The sequence below is a fragment of the Terrapene carolina genome, unplaced genomic scaffold (assembly GCF_002925995.2).
Source record: "Terrapene carolina triunguis isolate 2854851 unplaced genomic scaffold, T_m_triunguis-2.0 Scaffold42, whole genome shotgun sequence".
Taxonomy (NCBI): Eukaryota; Metazoa; Chordata; order Testudines; family Emydidae; genus Terrapene; species Terrapene triunguis.
The window spans coordinates 41,406,402-41,413,448 of NW_020664393.1; positions in this window are offsets into that span (position 1 = coordinate 41,406,402).

Here is a 7,047-nt window from a genome sequence, read left to right on the forward strand (position 1 = left end):
CAGCCACCTCCTCCCGGGCTCCGGCTGCTGCTGTGCTGGGGAGAGCAGCGGGAGCCAGGAAAGTTGGAGCCCGGGGAGGAGGCGGTCCCCTTACCATGCCTCCCTATTTTCCCGGGCATATCCGGCTTTTTGGAAATTCCTCCCAGACGGGGATTTGAGGACCAAAAAGCCGGACATGTCCAGGAAAATCCGGACGTATGGTAACCCTACATTAACTATCTTCCAGTTATTGGGTACAGAAGCTGATTTAAAGGACAGGTTACAAACCATAGTTAATAGAACTCAAATGTGAAATTGTGGAACTTTCAGAACTCTTGAGTGAATGCTATCTGGTCCCGGTGACTTGTTACTGTTTAGTTTATCAATCAATTCCAAAACCTCCTCTAATGACACTTCAGTCTGTGAGAATTCCTCAGATTTGTCACCTACAAAGGATGGCTCAGATTTGGGAATCTTCCTAACATCCTCAGCCATGAAGACTGAAGCAAAGAATTCATTTAGTTTCTCCACAATGACTTTGTCATCTTTAAGTGCTCTTTTTGTATCTCGATCGTCCAGGGGCCCAGTGGTTGATTAGCAGGCAACTGGTTGTTTAGCAGCAACTGGTAAGGAAGCTGTCATATCAGTATGCTGCTACTCTGGTCTATGTTGATTTACTGCAACTGAAAATTTTTCCTAGTGACTCCTGCTCAGCCCTGTCTTACTGCCTAATTGACTGCGAGTGGCTACATGAAAAGGAAACATCATACCAGATATGGAGTTATTGCTTGTGGCATGCTGAAAATGTACATAGGAGCTTGCCTGTTGCGTAGCTGCCCTCTATTGATGGTGTTTGTCTCAGGGAAAGTGATAAGGTCTGCAGCCTGGGGAATGTTTTGTCTGTGACTACGTTGTATGCACATAGAGGTATGAGCATAGAAATCTTGCTTATGTCCATACCTATAAGGTTATCATTTAGTGATGCTAGAGCTGTGCCAATTTGAGGCATCCAGGATGTTAGCGGATATCACTTGTTGGAACTTGCGGTCACTACTTTCTAAGCTATATTTGCTGTGAATAGGAGGTTGAGACAGGACAGTAGCTGAAGAGGTCTTCAGGGTTGAATGTTGGTTTCTGGAGAACTTTTTTATTCTTTAAAAAGTAAGGCAGATACTTTTTCTGACGGAGACATGGACTGTTTCCATTAGTGGACATCGTCACTCTGTAGCCAGCAGGAACATGGATCCATTTCACATGTTGAGACTATTATTTTTCAGGGCTTCTTGAGCCATGTGTGATTGGGCCAAACCAGGCAGGAGGTGAACTTGTATGCTGTCAGTTCTTTATAGTGCTCAGTACTTGTGTCTGGGCAATGCAGTGTTTGTTGATCTGGTTCACTACGTGACCTAGCTCTGCTGGCCATCATTCTGCAAGATTGCTTGTGTAGGAGTAATAGGCCTGTTTTGCCTCTTTTACTGCAGTGGTGTAGTCATCTAAAAGTTGTTTATGCTGTTGTGGGTGAATCTGGAATGTTTTATGCCACTGGTGTTTTCATGTTCTGCCCATGTGCTTCATCTGCCAGAGTTTGTTTGTGAACCATGGTGATCTCAGGTGGGTGGTGGGAGGAGGTTGTTTTGGTCCAAGATATCAGTGGACCTCAGCTGATTATACTATTGTACCAACTCACTGGTGGCTTGCCTTAGTACAGGGATGCCCAACCTATGGCCCACCAGAGCATTTCATAAGGCCTGTGGCCTGCTTTAACACAATATACTAACAGTCAATTCATTAGTGTTTACACACTTGTGTAAACTAAAATGACATAAACATGATGAGAAAATAGACAATACTCTACATATGTATTTAGATAGAAACAACCTATGAAACAAGCTGAACTTAAAATATAAATCAATACGAGTGACTTTAAATCTTATTAAAATATGTAGAATCCATTTAGCCCACACAAGGTTGTGTTTAAGTTTGTGGCCCTCCTGTGTAATAAGGTTGGACACCACTCCCTTAGTAGGTGTATAGCTTGTTTTGCTACAGAGCAGGGGTGGCCAGCCTGTGGCTCCTAAGCCACGTGCGGCTCCTTGCATAGGCACCGACTCCAGGGTTGGAGCTACAGGTGCCAACTTTCCAGTGTGCTGGGGGGGTGCTCACTGCTCAACCCCTGGCTCTGCCACAGGCCCTACCCCGACTCCACCCCTTCCTGCCCCCTCCCCTGAGCCTGCACTGCCCTTGCTCCTCCTCCCTCCCCACCTCAGAGCCTCCTGCATGCCACAAAACAGCTGATCAGGGGGTGCGGGGAGAGAGGGAGGCGCTGATCGGCAGGGCTGCTGGTGGGTGGGAGGCTCTGGGAGCAGGGGTGGGGTGGTGCTGAACCAGGGCTACTGACGTATTACTGTGGCTCTCTGGAAATGTACACTGGTAAATTCTGGCTCCTTCTCAGGCTCAAGTTGGCCACCCCTGCTAGAAGATTGAAAACCTAAGTGGTTCAAGAGTTTTTGGGAACAGACCAGTTTTGTTGCTGTTCATGTTTACTGCCCATTCCCAACCAAATATAAAGCTACTGAATTGTGATTTCTTTTATTTCATTGTAAACATTTCTTAGGTCCCTGAGGACTGGGCCCTATATGACATTGTTCAGGTTAGCAGGACCTTTGACATTTTAACCTCAGCAATAGCTGCTGTAAAGGTAAGTTAGCAGAGGTGCTATTTTGAACAGCTTCAAATAGGTAACAATGTTTTACTACATTTATTTTAAATTTTATTCTTGATAACTTTACAATACGAGATGATCAGCTACTTGAGTGACAGGTGCTAATATAAATCTTAAAATAGATAGGTAGATTTACACCAGAACAGTTTTGTCCACTCAGTTCTTACTGAATTTATTTCTTGGGTCTCATTGCAGGGTTACATACTTCAAAGCTCAAAACTGCAAAATTTTGATCTGAGTAGCAGTCTCATGAACTTCACCTGAAATCATTATGAATAAGGGTTACTCTCAACCATATAGGTTTGCAGAATTGGGTCGTACCTGACCAAGATGACACAAAAATGAACACTAAGTAACGTTTGATAGATCATTAGTCTTCAAGGCAATTAGGAGCCAAATTTGTACACACTTTGTAGCTATCCTCTTACTTTATTTTAGTGGACCAGGTTGTTTTATTTAAAAAAAAAAACAACAAAAACAAACAACAACAAAAAACACAATTGTTGTAGTGCAGTAGGGACCTGAACCACCTTCCATTGAAGTCAGTGGAAAACTCCCATGGACATGAGTGGGTTTTGGATCAGGCCCTAACTTTAGCTTATTCTACAACCTACAGAGCCAAATCCTGCTTGCCTTACTAATAGAAGTAACCTCAATAGCCAGTCTCAATTTGAGAAAGGAATGCTAAACACTTGTAATTCCCAGTGAAGTTCATTGGGCTTGTGGGGTACTCAGCACTTCTCAGGATTGGGCACTATCACCTTAACAACTGGCAGAAAATGAAATGAACCTTAAACCAGCTTTTCTTCAATATGTTTTCCCAATAGCTTAGGACAAGAAAGAAAGGGGACAGTCTTTTTGTTATGCGAGTGTACAGTGCCTAGAACAATAGGGCACTGCCTAGAACCTTAGGCACTGCTAAATAATAATTAGTTTAGCAAAAAATCAGCAGGCAAGAGTTGTTTTCAGTTTGTTTCTTAGCCATGTGCAGCCAATTCTTCAATGGGGGTCAAGATTTCAGGAGGAAAAGGAAGTCAGTAGAAGTTATGCCAGGGACTTCAAGAGAACCAGGATTTCACCCTATTGCCTTAATTTAAAATCTCATCCAAGTTGTAGCATTCATGTCAGTAGAAACATGATTATTATAAACATGTTATCAGTTTAGCACGTACAACTTAGTTTTAATATAAGCCTGATAGATTTGCTCCTGGGCTCCCAGCAAGCCATTCCTTGGGTGTACAAAACAAAGAGGTCTTTCTTTGGCTGTCACCCCTTAAGGCAGGACACCACCGGCAGCAGTTTCACCCAGCAACAACAAGCAAAGCACTGGTAGCAAATCACCCACTTGTCCGAGGTCAGACCTACCTTCCCTCAGGGAGGCTTTGACAGACAGCAGTCTCTTGAACAGTTCTTCACCCCAGCCAGGCTTCTCTCACTGAGTGGGAGTTAGAGGTCTGCGCTCCCTCCCAGACAGTTTCCAGCTGAGCTGTGCTCACCCTTTTTAGCCCCTCCCTCTAAGCCTGACACCTACAGCAGGTGTAGCTGGGTGGGGCTGATTGAGCCCACAGCAGCTCGTTAACCCTTTCCTGGCCAGTGTATGGTTTATGTATCGAATCACAACATTATTACTAGTTTAGTAGGAAAAAGTAAATTTGTTTACTTCTACTTGCATGAAGTTGTGTTTCCCCCTGCCCACCCCCCAAACATCTTCCATTTTGCCTTCATTGCACAATGATATTGCAGCTGTTTTTGTGCTCTGATGGCTGTGAAGGTAGTTAACTTGTCATGGCACCCTTCGTTTGTCATTCAGTTTTACAAATCAAATTCAGAAATCATTATGATCAGTAAAAGTCGGAGAAAGTGAAAGGGCCTGATAAATGATTTGGCAGAAGTGGTATTCAGTTAAATAAAGACTCAAATCTGCTTTCAGGTTTCCGGATCTTAGCTTCTGTATTCAGAAATATAACAAAAAAGAGTTTTGGAACTCTTCCCTTGAAAGTTCCTTCTCGTGAAATTGATTGAAATGAAAAAGAAAAGACTGAAAGTGACATTATGGCTACATTTTCAAAGTACAAACTTGCAAGTTATATGTGCACAGGAGCCAAAATCAGCTGGTGAATTTTTATTCCCTTAATTTTCAAAACAAATGCCTGAAATTAAGGAGTTTACCTGGCTGAAAAGCAGTCACAGGTCCCAAAGATAAGTGCAAAGTAATTGCAGCCACAACTGAGCAGTTGATTGTACCAAGGGTAGATCATGGTACTAAAGTCATGTTGAGTCACACCAGACAGTAAGAGATGGTGAGACACATGCTGGAGTACAGGCCACACTACAGAGCATCAAGATCAAGTCACTACATGCTCCCCAGCTGTCCTCAAACTGATGTGGAGCTCCTGGTTGTACTGGGATGGCTTCTTCTGACAGCTACCAGTAAAGAGGGACCCACCAAGAATAAAATGAGAATGAAAGTTAAGCAGCCCACTGCTTAGTACCTGGGATGAGAAATAAATGGTGGTCCTCCAAGGAGGATCACTTGAGAGCAGCATGTCTCAGGTAGGAGCAGGCAGGCCAAGTAGCTCCTAAATCTCAGCATAAACCCAGTATCCCACAACATTGTGATTCCTCAGCAAGCCTTATAGCAGCCCACATTGGCTGTCCATGGCTCTGCCATAGAAACACTGAATGAAAGGCACAGGACACCAAAAATTAAAAATATCCTATATTAAAAAGCAACAGGAGGGTGGTGAAGCACTGGAATGGGTTACCTAGGGAGGTGGTGGAATCTCCATCCTTAGAGGTTTTTAAGGCCTGGTTTGACAAAGCCCTAGCTGGGATGATTTAGTTGGTGTTGGTCCTGCTTTAAGCAGGGGATTGGACTAGGTGACTTCCTGATGTCTCTTCCAACCCTTATGTTCTATGATTCTATGAACAGTTTAGAGTAAATTTGAGGATAGTAGCATTAATTATCTTAATCCAATATCAGTGGGTGGATTGTGTGGTCTATGGAGATAATTCAGTTCAGTGGCTGTGGGTTGGTCAAATTATTGCCCAAATTTGGGGGATTCAAGGAACCACTTGCATCCAGTTGAACCCCTTTAGGAATTCCATAGCAGTTGCATTCTCTAGTCAATGCCATGTTGCTCCTCAGAGGTATACCTTTTGGCAGGTGCAATTCATTTACACCCTAGTTATACTCTCCTTTGAAAATATTAAGTTGGTACAAATTCCTCTTATGCTTGTTTTTACAAAATCATACTGTTTAACAGGGAAATAATGTGAAGTGTTGTGACCTGTCTCAGCTCAAAGGATTTCCATTCAAGAATTTTTATGTAAGCCTACCAATATCTGAAGAATAGGTGATACAAAGGCAGTCAGATGATTTTTAGTGCCTATAACCATTTTTGTAAGGGGTGATAAAAGCACAGTAATAAAAAAAAATAGTCCATGGACTCCTTAATGTAATCTGAGATGTCATATACTATGCTGGTACAGTAAATCACAAAATAACTGCTATTTTATTCACAGACTGTGAAGGCCAAAGCATGACACATCAGGCTATAGTGCTGTGCAAAAGGAGATGTCTAAAGCTCCTTCATTTTTAATGTGACCGTAACAAAATGGTATTTCTATTCTTGGTATAAAGGTTTTGCTAAGAATTGAAATAATGTTTGGATACTGTTAACCTATACTGGAGCAAGTTTATTCCACATGTGAAATTTAAATCCTTGAATTGATTGGTAAAGGAACAAAGTTTGTAAGACCAATTCCAACATAGAAAGAGAGCTTCTGGCAGGTACCATGGTTTCCAGTTTGACTTGCCATTGGTAGAATCCAGCTAACCTGGCATGGGTTTCATAGCATGAAATCAGATTAGCTCTTTTCCATTACCTATGAGTATTGCATCTACTGTTCATATTTACAAAGATTTAGGATATAAATGGACTCAAGCAGAAAGACACTACTTGCAGCAACAAATTCTTTCTATTATATTGTTTTTATACAGAGGATACAATTAAGGAGGCTGCTGCCATCCATAGTTTTTGATGTTGGCTGTTAAGGAGGATTGTCCATTCTATGCTAAATCACACAGACACATAACTCAGTATTGGTTACAAAGATTGTACATCTTGGTGGCAAAGACCTGGTTAAGGAACATTGACTATCCAGGTGAAATATGATTAAATTGAGTTGAGATATTTATCACAGTGGCCAAACTGACATATTGACAGGTCTAGCAACTTAACAGGGATCTATTTGGGTGGTGAATGCAAGTAAAATCTAAGGCTTGTTCTGCACAGCATGTGTGAGATCAGCCCTCCCTATACCAATGGATTATAGATGAATGG